This window comes from Myotis nattereri (assembly GCF_964212035.1).
Source record: "Myotis nattereri genome assembly, chromosome: 2".
Classification (NCBI taxonomy): Eukaryota; Metazoa; Chordata; class Mammalia; order Chiroptera; family Vespertilionidae; genus Myotis; species Myotis nattereri.
The window spans coordinates 107,150,532-107,166,473 of NC_138076.1; the positions used below are offsets into that span (position 1 = coordinate 107,150,532).

General features: G+C 39.8%; 1 protein-coding gene and 1 pseudogene across 2 annotated transcripts in view; both read right to left on the reverse strand.

Moving 5' to 3' along the window:
- CECR2 (CECR2 histone acetyl-lysine reader) overlaps positions 1-15,942 on the reverse strand; it is a 221,925-nt gene that overhangs the window by 132,292 nt on the left and 73,691 nt on the right. The gene's annotated exons all lie outside the window — the stretch shown is intronic.
- LOC308512016 (large ribosomal subunit protein eL6-like) lies at positions 5,966-6,455 on the reverse strand (annotated as a pseudogene). Its single transcript has one exon. The product of its transcript is annotated as a large ribosomal subunit protein eL6-like (transcript).

Sequence of the window (15,942 nt, forward strand, 5' to 3'; positions counted from 1 at the left end):
GAGTCGGGGGGGGGGGGGGTAATGTGGGGATAAGGACACATATGTAATAACTTAATAAAGAAATTTTTTAAAAAAGCCTAATATGCTATGTGTCCAGTCATCCATTCAACCATGTAATATGCTAATGACAGCATGCTAAGGCCGCTCAACCGCTCGCTATGACATACACTGACAACCAGGGGCAAACAGTCAACTAGTAAACAAGTTGCTATGACATGCTCTGACTACCAGGGGGCAGACGCTCCAATTGACAGGTTAGCTTGTTGCTGGGGTCCGGCTGATCGGGACTGAATGAGATGGGCTGAACATGCCCTGGGGCTGTCCCACAGTCCCTCTGTGGATGACCAACCTCCCGCATCCCTCCCCGGCCCTCTTCGTGCACCAGTCCTCTAGTTAATAAATAAGTCACACCTTCTGATGCTGTTAGTACACAAATTAGCAGTTTTCCTTCACACTCTAGCTTCTAAGATCAGAACTATAAACTTGTTCACTACAAGATTAATTTTCTGATTACCTCTTTATAGGAGGTCCACAATCATCACAGATATCCTTCATTTTAAAATAGCTTAACAACTAACCACAGGCTCTGCAAAAGGTTTATTTAAGGTCCAACATGGTCAAAGAAAGGTTGTGTAACCCAAGAGGGTGTGGAGGTTGAGGTTAGACACTCTCCATTTCAGAGAGGGGTGTCAGGCATTTCCTGAAGAAAACTGAAACAATGGCTAATAAAAGTCAGACTGTAGCCTACCAGCAAAAACAGAACATCTCATCACTAGGCAGAATGCAGAGGCACAGATTCTTACACCCACAAGAAAGGGGGGCAGGGGAGGCTGGGGGAAGGTCAAGGGGGGGGGGGGGGAGCAGACATATGTAATACTCTTTGTAATATTTTAAGCAATAAAACAAAATTTTAAAAAAGGGGAGGCAGCTCTAAAAGTGTACTGAGGAGGCAGTTAAAATCCATCTTCCCCTTCCCCAAGGAAGCCCACCACGTGTCTCCATATAAAGCCATAGCACACACTAATGGAGACTCAAACCTGTTTAGGTTTCACAAATCACTTCATAGATCTTTTATAGCCATATCGAGGAACTTCCATACACAATTTCCACAACCTCAGAAGTCCTAATTCACCTTTAGCAGATCCTCTAGAAAAAGGTTCTCCACCTTTTCTCTGACCTCAAAACAATACATATCAGTTACCTTTGTTGACGATTAGGAGGGAGTTTAAATACTCCTCATATCTCTCCTCCAATGTGAAAATCAGCAAGTGCTATACAATTTTGAACTGAAGTCAAAAAGGCTTCTTTAGCTCTAAGCATGGGAGCTAAGACAAACCCAGGCCTGACACAGACACACAAACCAAAAAAGTAACTAAAGAGTAAGGGAGGTAGAACAGGGAATTTAAAAAATGGAAATGAATCCTGGCTATATTTTCTCAGTGGTTAGAGCATCAACCTACGGATCAAAGGGTTCAGGTTCAATTCCCGATCAAGTGCATGTACCTCAGTTGCAGGTTCTCCAGTCCTGGGAGGGGCGTGTGTGGGAGGCAACCAATCCATGTATCTCTCTCGCCTCTCTTTCTCTCTCTCTCTCCCCTCACCCCCGCCCCACCTCCCCTCTCTTCCCTTCCATTATCTCTCTAGAAGTCAATGGAAAAAATATCTGCAGGTGAGGATTAAAAAAAAGGGGAGGGGCAGGAAAGCTAGAAACAGAAAATGAAGGGTAGAACACCAGAACTGCAGCCACTGCTATGGATCTTTTACTTGACATGCAAAATAAATGAGGCAAGTTATTAGAATATTAGCCATGACAATCAAAAACTTAAACCTGGCCAGCGAGGCTCAGTGGTTGAGTACTGAACTATAAACTAAGAGGTCACAGTTCAATTTCTGGCCAGGGCACATGCCCGAGTTGTGGGCTCAAACCCCAGTGTGTGTGTGTGTGTGTGTGTGTGTTGGGGGGGGGGGGGTCGTCTGCAGGAGGCAGCCAATCAATGATTCTCGATCATCACTGATGTTTCTTTTTAAGAAAAATTGTTCAAAAAATATTACATAAGTCTTATTTTTTCCCCGATCGACCCCCCCAGCCACTCCCACCCCTAAGGGCAAGCCCCCTGCGCCTCAGTGTCTGTGTCCATTAGTTATGCTAATATACATGCATACAAGTTCTTTGGTTGATCTTTATCCACCCCCCGCCCTTGTCATTTGTGTCTGGATCTATTTTTGTTCATCAGTTTATGTTGATCATTATATCCCACATATGAGTGAGATCATGTGATATTTATCTTTTTCCAGCTGGCTTATTTCGCTTAGCATAATGCTCTCCAGTTCCACCCATGCTGTTGCAAATGGTAAAAGTTTCTTCTTTTTTATAGCGGCGTAGTACTCCATTGTGTAGATGTACCACTGTTTTTTAATCCACTCATCTGATGATGGGCACTTAGGCTGTTTCCAAATCTTAGCTATGGTGAATTCTGCTGCTATGACCATAGGGGTGCATATATCCTTTCTGATTGGTGTTTCTAGTTTCTTGGGATATATTCCTAGAAGTGGAATCACTGGGTCAAATGGGAGTTCCATTTTTAACTTTCTGAGGAAACTCCATACTGTTCTCCACAGTGGCTGCACCAGTTTGCATTCCCACCAGCAGTGAACGAGGGTTCCTTTTTCTCCACATCCTTTCCAGCACCTGTCATTTGTTGATTTGTTGATGATAGCCATTTTGACGGGTGTGAGATGGTATCTCATTGTTGTTTTGATTTGCATCTCTCAGATGATTAGTGTCTCTGAGCATGTTTTCATGTCTCTCCGACTTCTGTATGTCCTCTTTCAAAAAATGTCTATTTAGGTCCTTTGCCCATTTTTTGATTGGGTTGTTCATCTTCCTTTTGTTTAGTATGATTTTCCTGTAAATTTTGGAGATTAAACCCTTATGGGAGATAACATTGACAAATATGTTCTCCCATGCAGTAGGCTCTCTTGTTTTGTTGATGGTTTCTTTTGCTGTGCAGAAGCTTTTTATTTTGATGTAGTCCCATTTGTTTATTTTCTACTTTGTATCCATTACCTTAGGAGCTGTATCGGTAAAGATACTGCTATGACATATGTCTGCTATTTTGTTGCCTATGGATTCTTCAAAGATTTTTATGGTTTCCCTTCTTACATTTAATTCCTTTATCCATTTTGAGTTTATTTTTGTGTATGGTGTTAAGTTGGTGATCTAGTTTCATCATTGATGTTTCTATCTCTCTCTCCCTCTCCCTTCCTCTCTGGAATTATATATATATTTATTACTAGTAGCCCAGTGCACGAAATTTGTGCACACTAAAAGGGAATTAATTGCCCTAACCGGGTTGGCTCAGTGGATAGAGCATCAGCCTGCGGACTCAATGGTCCCAGATTCGATTTCGGTCAAAGAGGCAGCTGATCGATGTTTCTCTCTCATCGATGTTTCTAACTCTCTATCCCTCTCCCTTTCTCTCTGTAAAAAATCAATAAAATATATTTTTTTAAAGTGAATTAATTAGTGTAGATATTTTAATATTGCTTTTTGCCCTTTCTCTATAATAGAAGTGTGAGAGATGAAAGGAAATTAGTAAAATGTATATAAAAATAATATATAAATTTATTGATAAACAGTAACAAAAGGATATAACAAGAGAGGCAGGATATAAAAGCGACAAAAACATGATATGAAAACAAAAACATGATATAAAAACAACAGTGATGCAAACAATGACTGATAAAAGTGATTAAACTTATTCTAATATCTTCCTGTACACCACATTAAGAGTGAAAACACTTTCAGAGTGCTTGACTAAATTCCCTTGTGATGAAGTACTTAGAACTTGAACTCTAACATCACATGCTCTTCAAACTCAAAGAAAGCAACATCTAACTGACCATGTGCAAAAATGGGTTCTGGTAGGAATATGCCTACTTTGCCTAGAGTTTGTCCTTGTGATTTATGAATAGTCATCACAAATGCGGGCATCACAGTAAACCATCGTCGAATCAGTGTCAGACGGGGACAAATTAATTCTTGGAATCAGAACAGCCTCTCCCTCTGCAGATCCTGTTAATACTTCAGCTTTGATAATGTTAGGTCGTAATCTTTTGATAATAAATCTGGTACCATTACAAAGACCCCATTTACTATTGAGATTTCTCAATAGCATGATGATTGCAGCCACTTTCAATTTTAATTTATGACATGGCATTCCCTGAAGGAGTAATACTATTAAGAAATTCGATGGGAAAATTTTCCTTTTCAGCATCACCTGTGGAATCAATGGAATCATCACTCAAATATGTGTGAAAATCTCCATCGAGTATATCCACATTTTCCTCATTTAATTTTTGAACATGCTCATTTTTTGGACAAAGAATTGCACGTTTAGATATGTTTAATATTATCTATAGCAGTGGTTCTCAACCTTGGCTGCACATTAAAATCACCTGCGAATCTTTTTAAAATCCTGATTCCTGGGCCTCATCCTCCGGAAATTGTTTGTTATGGGGGTGGGGCCACAACATTAGTAACAAATAAACAGAATTAAAACTTTATTGTGGGAAGCCGCTGCAGTGTTTTGGACAGGTTCAAGCCTTGGACTGATGAGAGGGCACAGTCCTCTCATTGCCACGTGCAAGTCCCAGCTTAGAGGGCAGGGCCCTCCCCGCACAATTATAGCCAACAGCTGTAGTTGTAAGCTTGAACCTATGGTCCGAACACATGATCCCACGTGCCTGAGTGATGTAGGCTTGATAGAGTTCAGGTGCATGTAATTGAGTAGGAATGAAACCCAGGAGAACGTTGTAAACATCTTGGTCACTCCCTTACTTTGCCTCGTAGCATCTGCTAAAAAATAAAGGCATGGCTGTGGACATGGTCACTGTCTCTCAGAGAAGCAGCGTCCCACCGAGACCCGGCTTTCATTCTCTTGTCTGTCTTTTCTAAGCCTTTCAGTCGCCCCCACTCAGGTTCACCCTTGGCTGTGCTGGCGCAGCACACTTTATAAAGATATGCCTCCATGCTCCCAGGGTGGGTTCCTGCCTCAAACCCCGTCCTTACAGGAAACAGCTCTGGGAAACAGCTTGGGGAAGGGCGCAGCTATTGCCAAGACAACCCCGCAGAACTGACTTCCTTCTGCTTGGTCGCGGTTCTTCTGGTCGTGATGAACACCACCCAGGGTTTTTATGTAAGTAGATTATATATATATTTATATTTATATATATTTATATTTATATTTAAAAACCTACTACAGAATCTTGAGCACAAAAATTCACCATGAATTTTTTCTTGTACACATACATACAAAGATGTCATCTTAGCACTGTTAGTTTATATAAATAATATTGAGAAACACCTAGATGTCCAATAGGAAAGTGGTTAAATAAGCAATGGCATAGCCATATCTGATTATGATGATAGTACAGGTGCGCATAATATGAAAAAATGTTCATTATATATTACTTTCTTTTTCTTTCTTTTTTAAATACTCACATGAGTAGGGAGGATATCTTCCCCACTGATTTTTAGAGAGAGTGGAAGGGGAGAGAAGGAAGGGAAGAGAGGGAGAGTGAAAGAGAAACATCAATGTGTTAAGAGACCCATGGATTAACTGCCTCCCATTCTTACCCTGACTGGGACCGGGGATTGAACCTGAAACCAAGGTATGTGCCCTTGACCGGGAATCGAACCTGAGACCTTTAGGTCACTGAGCAAAACCGGCCAGTGCATATATTACTTTTAAAAGGAAATAAAACATATGTTATTACAATACCATGTATTTTCAAATTGTGTTTGCATATATAAATATGTCTATATAGGCTCAAGATAACTAATTATAAATAACCATTTTCTTATCTCAATTTTCTGAAGTTTAAATCAACTTTTTAAAAAAACCGATCAGTTGTTTAATTAGGTTCTTCAAAAGGAATTTTGAACAGTTTGTGAAAATAAATTTCATTTGTGAAAGCCAACAGTGCCCTGGAGCTGAGGAACTGCTTTGATTTTGGGCAGAATTTGCAAATCGATGGCTTTCTGAACAGCCTTGGGTTGCCCTGTAATCTTGTATTTCTCTTTCTGTGTTGAACATCTCAACCTCTGGTGTCTGGGCTTGTGCAGCTTCTTCTTGAAGTAATCATCTGTACGATGTTTGGGTATTTTCACACCACTGATATCAATTTTGGTAGAGATGGCAATGACAAATTTCTAAAGTGTTCTATGCAGAGGAACTCAATTAAGGGACAGAGGTCCAGTCTCAAATAGCAAGCCACTGCTCAGCTAGTTCAGGAAAACTACACCTCTTGCCTCTGTGGTGCTCAATAAGGATGATCAGAATGGTCCCAGGAGTGATGCTGGTCCCCCGTTTTCTCACATGATGACTAAAGGGTTTTTTGCCACAGTTCAATAGCTTTCAAGGCACATCTGCAGTAGGATAATATCTAGGCATTTTGCAAAGTTTGGCCACTTGGGTACACCATTCTTGTCACCCACCACAAACTGGTGTTGTGATAGTAGCAGGAACTTTCTTTTTCTTTTCAATTCTAGATTTAGCTTTTGAATACTTCCTCGAGTGCATGGCTTTTCAGGAACACACAATTGATTGGGAATATCTAACAATTCCTCTCACTAGGACAGTTTTGGCTGCCTTGGGGCTTTCCCTTCTTAACCTTGCCACCAGCATTAGCCTTACTGGTTTTATGTTTCTTCTCCTTAGTATCCAGTTTCTCGGCTTTTCCACTCACTATTTTGTAAGATGGGAAAGAGCTACAATCAACTTTTTTTTAGAGAAAAAGCATTATTTTAAATTTTTACATTTATACTTAACTATTCCTTTTCTTTAATCCTCACCAGAGGCTGCTTTTCACTGAATCTAGAGAGAAAGGAAGAGAGAGGAAGAGAGAGAAACATTGAGGTAAGAGAGAAACATGGATCATTTGCCTCCCATATGCACCCCAATCAGGGATCAAACCCACAACCTAGGTGTGCGTCCTTATCTGGAATCAAACCTAAGACCCTTTGATACATGGGACAACACTACAACCAACTGAGCAACACTGGCCAGGGCTTAAGTTTTCTTTTTGATAAAAAAGAATAAAAACAGGAACCAAGGTGCCAATGATTTGGACTTTACTAGACAAATGGAAAGAGAAGTCATACATTAGGACCTACCTAAACCAAGTCTTCATTTCCTCACATCCTGTCTCTAACATTTTCAAGTCTATCCAACCTGACAATTACTTTCATCAAAACCCAGATTTTACATCCTATGGCCATGACTTCACATTCTTGTACTCAGGGAAGATCCAGATGGAGCTTTCACCCTGGCTTGGAAAGGAGGAACTGAGGGACTCGTTCCAAAGTGCAAAGACACCATCTGCAACCTTCTGGTAATCCTCTTCATGTCATCTGTTCCATTTCCAATTCTTTTTATATGTCCATTGCACAAGTAATCAAGATTTGCCCTCCAGGTATCTCTTTCCATAAGGCAGGTAGAAATATCATATTGAGTTTATTGTCCAATACTGCAAAAACACAAGGCCTTCTCATTACTCTCTTAACCCCAAAATAAATACTACTCTGTGGCTAGTACTAAAACCTATGTAAGGTACTAAAAAAGAAAAAAACATGGTCACAGATTAAAAGGAATTTAATTGATAAACAGAACTCAAATAGAAAACAATGGGAAAAAAAAGATTAAGATTTTGCCTACTATTAACTGCTAGGTTTGGCTCTACTGGGCCTAATCCAAATTCAACCCATTGCTTATGACCTTGGGAAATCTCCTCACCTGTAAAACTATGAATTAAACCTAAATGATCTCAAACATCCTTTCCACATCTCATCTTCTATAGTTCTAGAAACAATAGATCAGAGAAAGGAAAGATAAAGGCAGGCTTCCACAATGTGTTAGGAATTACCTATGAACAGACAACAAGGAGGATTAAAAAAAACAAGTGAATCTGTTAAGGGGAAAAAGAAAAAAAAAATCACCAATCCATAAGAAGCCTGTTCTTATACAAGCAGGGTGATCAGAAAGTAAATGAAAGAAAAGTATACTCTTCTCCTCCCTTCTATTAGAGAAATCCTGAAGGGCCATTATGTAAACAAATCTATTGTCAGTAGAGAGGAGCAGTGACTTAGAAAAATAAAAAACACCAGACTGAATATTTACTAAATGTCCAGTATGTGTGAAGTTGTTCTTTACTAGGCACAGTTAAGAATACAAATGTGCAGATTCAGCAAAAAAGAGGAAGAACTTAACACAGATGTGGTGATTGGTGGTAGGGTTGAGTGGAGGTGGAAGAGGATATAGGGGGAATAAATGGTGATGGAAAAAAATTAAAAAAGAGGGTCAGTACTGGTTTAAAAAAAAAGAATACAAATATGAAAAAACATTGTTCCTGCTTTTAGGAAGCTTATTTCATTCATTCAGTAAATATTTATTGAGTATCTACTATGTACATGGACAATTCCAGGTACTGGGGAGTCAAAAGTGAATGTGTACCTAACTCCATGAAATTTACAGTGTGCAGGGCTAGGGAGGTACAAATACATTAAACAAGGTAACTGCAGAAAAAGAAAATTGAAGAGTTATGGAGCACTACTTTAAACTAGGTGATTATGAACATGAAATGTTAACAACTGTTAAAGCTGAGTGATGGAAATTCACTGTATTGTTTTCTCTACTTCATTTTAAATTACTAAAACAAGCCATATAGATGGATAGGGTAATCATGGAACATTTCACTGAAATGACATCTGGGGCTGAGATTTGACAGCTAGGAACAGGGCACATACTCCCATGCCGTTCAAAGAGAGGAAACAGCTGGTACAAAGGCCTTAAGGGGCCCAGAGACTTCATGAGAAAAATAACTGGTCAGACCATGAAAACAGAAAGATTTTGTGGGGACCCTACTATTCATGTTAATGAATTTACAATTTACTCTAAATGCAAGAAACCACTGGAGGGTTATTTTTTGTTTAATCCTCACCTGAGGATATTTTTTTTCCATTGGTTTTTCAGAGAGAGTGGAAGGGGGAGACAGAGAAAACATCTATGTGAGAGAGCCACATCAACTGGTTGCCTCCCACAAACGCTCTGACTGGGGGCAGGAAAAGAACCCGCAACCCAGGTACCTGCCCTTGAGCAGGAATTGAACCCAAGAACCTTTGATCTGAGGGGGTGACATTCTAACCACTGAACCACACTACCCAGGACAATTGGAGGGTTTTAAGCAAGAACTCAAATACAGGAATATACTTGTGTTTGTTTGTTAAATTACAAAGCAATACAAAGTACGTGCTAAATTAGGTAACCCAAAATGTATTTGTTTAGTAATGGGATGAATTTATATTTTGGAGGTATCTTTATCTCCCTAATCACTTTATTTGAGCTTAACACATTGTTTGCGGGTAGTTTTTATCTCACGCTAACAGGTGGAGCAGGCCATTTTTGCTAATTTTTTGTGCAAATGGCAACATTCAGTAAAATTACGATAACTTTAGTTTACGTATTCATACGTTACCCGCATTCTACCGCTAGTCTATAAAAAACGTATTAATACATGTCCCGCGCCGCTCTACTACCAGTCAACGTAAAACGTATAAATACGTTTCCCGCATACGATGTGTTAAACTAAAATTAGTTTCAAAATTGAAGCACATCAATCCAAGGATACTTAATTCAGTATCTGGAAAGGTGGCTCAGAAGCATCCTGGATGAGAAATAAATCTTACCTAATAATAGACAAACATACAAATTGACCATACATTCACTATGCCTTAAGCCATGCCCACCAGCAAATCAGAGTGACTATATGCAAATTAACCCAACCAAGATGGCAGCCGGCAGCCACGGAGCTGGAGCAAGCAGGAGGCTTGGTTGCCCCAATGATGGAAGAAGCCAAGCTTCCCAGCCAGCTGCTGCCTCCTCTCAAGGCAATAAAGTTTCAATTATAGAAGGTAAATAAACCCTAGATACCCGCTTCCAGCTGCCTTGGCCACGGAGCTGGAGCGAATAAAAAAAAAAAAAAAAAAAAAAAAAGGAAAGGCTGGGAGCTTCGGTTGCCGGGGGGCTTGTTCAGTCTGAAAACAGCCATCAGTCCCTCACCCAGGCTTGCCAGGCACCCCAGTGGGGACCCCCACCCTAAAAGGGGTTTGGGAAGCCTGAAAACAGCCATCAGCCCCTCACCCAGGCTGGCCAAACCCCCATGGGGTGAGGGTCCCCACTGGAGGGCTTAACCAGCCTGCAAACAGCCATCAGCCCCTCTCCCAGGCTGGCCGGGCACCCCAACGGAACCCCCACCCTGATCCAGGGCAGCCTTCAGGGCAAACCAGTCGGCCCCCACCCATGCACCAAGCCTCTATTCTATGCAATAGAAGGGTAATATGCAAATTGACCCTAACAGCAGAACCACTCAGAATGACTGGTCACTATGACACACACTGACCACCAGAGGGCAGATGCTCAATGCAGGAGCTGTCCCCTGGTGGTCAGTGCGCTCCCACAGGGGGAGCTCTGCTCAGCCACAAGCCAGGCTGATGGCTGCCAGCACAGCGGTGGTGGCAGGAGCCTCTCCTGCCTCCTCAGAAGCGCTAAGGATGTCCGACTGCAGCTTAGGTCTGCTCCCCGCTGGCAAGTGGACATCCCCCAAGGGCTGCCGGGCTGCCAGGGGGATGTCTGACTGCCATCTTGGGCCCGATCCCCCAGGGAGCGGGCCTAAGCCAGCAGGTGGACATCCTCCGAGGGGTCCCAGACTGCAAGAGGGCACAGGCCAGGCTGAGGGTCCCACCCGAGTGCACAAATTTTTGTGCACCGGGCCTCTAGTTATTGTATAGTTACAAATTCTGTTACAGCCCTGGTCGGGTAGCTCAGATGTTAGTGTTATGCCAATACACTAAGGTTGCAGGATCAATCTCTGTCAGGGCACATACAAGAAGCAACCAATGAATCCACAAATAAGTGGAACAACAAATCGATATTTCTCTCTCTCTCTCTTAAACCGATAAAAAATTGTTTTTAAAATAAAAATTCTGTTACGGATGTCCAACAAAAATTCTGAGTGAACAAAATGTGAGCTAGAATTTCAGACTTTAAGGAAGAATGTCATTCTGGCTACTATGACAGCTGTCACACAAATAAAGAGCAAACTGAGGCTTAACTGAGGAATAGATGAGTAACTTGAATCATACAGATAGCAAGACAAAGAACAAGGCAAGGCAACTGGGATGTGAAGTGCACTCTCTTGACTTCTTGTCCAATGTTCTTTCCAAAGCATTCAAAAGAAAGCAAACATAAAAGAATTTAGAACCCATAGAGACAAAAAGCAGACTAGTGGTTGCCAGGCGTTGGAAGCAGAGTGAAATGAAAAGTGACTGTTTTAGTGAGTATAGCATTTCCTTTTGGGGTGATAAAAATGTCTTGGAACTAGATAAATCTAAATAGCTGCACAATGTAAATTTACTAAATACCATTAAATTGTACACTTTAAATGGTTAAGGGTTAGTTTTATGTTAATGTAAACGAACTTGGAAAAAATAGTTTAGAGGTGGTTACCAACAGCTGATGACAATATTATGTGAGTCATTGAAGTAGAGTTGGAGGTTCATGTTCTAAATAAAACTCAAGTTAAGTTGGATTTTGAACAGGGTTTCTTAGGCTCCACAGTATTGACATTTTGAGCCAGATGATTGTTTTGTTCTGGGGAGCTGTCCTATGCATTATAGAATATTTGGCAATAATCATGATCTCTACCCAGTCATCAGTAGTCCCCTGCCCCAGCCCTAAATTGTAGCAAACAAAAATGTCTCCAGTCCCTGCCAAGTCATCTTGGGGGCAAATCACACCTGTTGAAAACCACAGTTAACAAATGCCTGATTTTTCTGTATCTTAATTTTCTCAACCATCACTTTATCCATATATAAAATGAAAGACTGAAATAAGGTCATCTTATTCAAGGTCTCTTCCAATTCTGAAATTCTAGCTCTTATTTTTTGTTCATCATCTATAATTTATAATCCATCCAGTGTGGCCTTCTCTTTCACCAACCTTACTGTGTCTCACCAGGCTGCTGCAAGAAGGTTCTATGAAGAGAGTTCATCACAAATTATCCAAAAGAAGTGTTGGTATAAAAGTTTTTCCATTAAGATGCCAAGAACATTGCTAATAAAGGAATACTCAAGTTAAGGACTGGTTTTTGAATTTGTAGCTTTGTTTTACTTGTACTTACTCTGCTTCTTAAATAAGGTACTTCTCTTGAGACTGACTGGAATATCTGCTTCTTTATCTCACCAGAATTTGCATGGATTTAGGCTTCTCCAGTTGCACATGAGAATACCCAGGCATACTGGACAGTACAGAGTTAACTGAGTGAGTTCTGTGTAGGCTCAATGAGTTACAAGCAACTTCATTTAATTATTAAGTAGCCAATCAGGTAATCTCTGTGGCTGATTAGTGTATTGATGAAATAATGTCTTCCAATTCAAAGCTGTCATTCCAATCAGAAGACTGCTCTGAAGCAAAAAAAAAGAGCTGGCAGGATTTCCAAGGACTCATGCTATGAATTTGGGAAAAGGGAAATAAATTCATTTCATATTTCATCCCTTTTGTATTAAAAGATTTTTGAAAGTTCCAGAATTGACATTTATAGAACACTCCAGCTAACAATAGCAGAATACACATTCTTTTCAAGTACACATGAAGCACTACAAAAAGACCACATTCTGTGCCATAAAACAAATCTCAATAAATTTAATAAGATGAAAGTCACATAAAGCATCTTATCTGACAAATCTTCTATATATATAAAAGGCTAATATGCAAGGTGTCCCCTCAGGAGTTCGACTGGAAGTTCAATTGCTCAGTATGATGTGTGCTGACCACCATGGGGTAGCACAGAACAAAAGAAGGCCCTGGCCAGCAACCGGGGAAAGAAGGCCCTGGTTGACAGCCGGAAGGCCCGATTGGCACTGATCACTGGCAAGGCCTAGGGACCCTACCCGTGTATGAATTTCATGTACCAGGCCTCTAGTATGAAATTAAAAACCAATAATAGTAAGCTCTCTGATTCCCAAATAAATGGAACAAATTAACACATTTCTTTCTAAATAACCCATGAGTTCAGGAAGAAATCTAAAGAGAAATGGGGAAAGCTTGAGTGCTATCCTGTGAGATAAGAAACAAGACAAGGATGTCTTATCTGAACACTTCTACTTGAAATTTTATGGGAAGTTCTAGACAGTGCAATAACGAAGAGAGAGAGAAACAGAGAGAGAGAGAAAAGGATTGGGTCGTTACAGGATCTATGATCAACATACAAAAGTCAATGATATCTTTATATACTAGCAAAACACAATTGCAATTTAAAAAGTATTAAGTTGCCCTAGTACAGTGATGGTGAACCTTTTGAGCTTGGCGAGGCAGCATTTTGAAAAACCCTAATTTAACTCTGGTGCCGTGTCACATATAGAAATTTCTTGATATTTGCAACCATAGTAAAACAAAGACTTATAGTTTTGATATTTTATATATTTAAATGCCATTTAACAAAAAAAAAATCAACCAAAAAAATGAGTTTGCGTGTCACCTCTGACACACGTGTCACAGGTTTGCCATCACTGCCTTAGTACATTTCACTCAATGGATAGAGCGTCAGCCTGTGGACTGAAAGGACCCAGGTTCGATTCCAGTAAAGGGCATGTACCTCAGTTGCAGGCTTGATCCCCAGTCCTAATTGGGGCATGTGTGGAAGGCAACCAATTTCTCTCTCTCATATCTATGTTTCTCTCTCTCCCCCTCTCCCCCCCCCCCTTCTCTAAAAATCAATGGAAAAATATCCTCGGCTGAAGATTAACAATAAATAAATAGTATGAAGGATGATTAAGTCTAACAAAAAAATAGATAAGACCTAAACAATGAAAAATATTAACTTTTCTATGAGGAATCAAAGGAAGACAAAACAGAGAGAGATAACATTTTCATGAGTCAGAAGACTAAAAAATGAAATAGAATAAACAGTCCATAAAGTAAGCCCACACACACACATAGGCAACTAATTTTTGACAAAGCACAAAGGCAATTCAGTGGATAAAAGACGGCCTTTTCAAATGGTGCAAGAACATATGCACAAAAACAACACTTAAAATAAAGCACTTTTTTTTTCTTTTTTTTTAAATATATTTTATTGATTTTTTACAGAGAGGAAGGGAGAGAGATAGAGAGTTAGAAACATCGATGAGAGAGAAACATCGATCAGCTGCCTCCTGCACATCTCCTACTGGGGATGTGCCTGCAACCCAGGTACATGCCCTTGACCGGAATCGAACCCAGGACCCTTTAGTCCGCAGGCCGATGCTCTATCCACTGAGCCAAACCGGTTCGGCAAAATAAAGCACTTTTGATCAGTATCTCAGTACCATAGGCAAAAATCAAAATGGATCACAGACCCAAATATAAAATCTAAAAACAATAAAACTTCTAAACCTCTGTGACCCTCAGTAAGAAAATGATACTAAAGCACAAACATATAAGAACAAATTGATAAATTAAAATTCATCAAAATTTTTAACTTCTGAAAAGACAAGCCATAAAAGAGAGAAAAACTGAAATATTTGTAAAAATCATATTTCTGAAGAAGGACTTGTATCCAGAATATACAAACAGACAAAACAACAATTTTTCTAAATAGCAAAGATCTTAATGGAAATTTCATCAAAAACATATGAATAGCTTAATAAACACAAAAAAGATGCCAGACATCATCAACATTATAGAGATACAAATCAAAACCATATCCAATACTACTTTATACCCCATAGGATATCTATAATAAAAGACAGACAATAATAAGTATTGATGATGATGTGGAGCAACCAGGACTCTTATACATTGCTGCTGAGAATATAAATTGGTACAGCCATTTCAGTAAACAAGTTTGGCAGTTTATTAAAAAGTTAAACATAATTCCAAGAGAAAAGAAAATACAAGTCCACACAAATACCTACTATAATCAAATACACACAGCTATTATTCATAATAGTTTAAAAAGGTGAAAATAATCCAAATGCCAGCCATCTGGATAAAAAAATATATATATACCCATATAATGGAATACCATTCATTCAGAAAGCAAGTGTATCCCAAAAACAAAAAATGAGGACATGTCTAAAGGACACAGGAGCCAACCTGAAAGAATTTCCAGTGGCCAAAGGTAGTATTAGATTAAAATCCAAAAAATAAAATGAGTATCATCCATAAGTCTAAACTGATGACAATAACAGACTAAGGAAACATGGTAACAAAATGTAATGTGGTTAATAGGATTAAAACCGGAAATGAGCCCTACTGGCATGGCTGTGTTTGAACCAAGAGGTCACAGTTCGATTCCCAGTCAGAGCACATGCCCAGGTTGTGAGCTTGATCTCCCGTGGGGGGCGTGCAGGAGGCAGCCCATCAATGATTCTCTCTCATTGATGTTTCTATCTCTCTCTTCCTCTCTAAAATCAATAAAAATATATTAAAAAACAACAACTGAAATGAAAAAAGATATTGGGGGAAAACTGTTGATATCCAAATAAAGCCTGTAGTTTATACTATTATACCAAAATTTATTCCTTAGTTTTGACTAATGTGCCATGGTTGTATAAGATTAAACATTAGGGAAGATGGGTAAAGAGTATACAGCTGGGGTTAGCAAACTACAACCCATGGGTCAAATCCAACTTGTTATCTGTTTTCATAAAAGTTTTCTATAAAACTTTAAAAAAAGATTTCAGCTATGGCTGATGTGGCTCAGTTGACTGGGCATTGTCCCAGGCATTAAAAAGTTGCCAGTTCGATTCCTGGTTAGGGAACATGCCCAGGTTTCAGGCTTGATCCCCAGTAGGGGGCCTGCAGGAGGCAGCAGCTTAATGTTTCAAGCTCACATACATGTCTC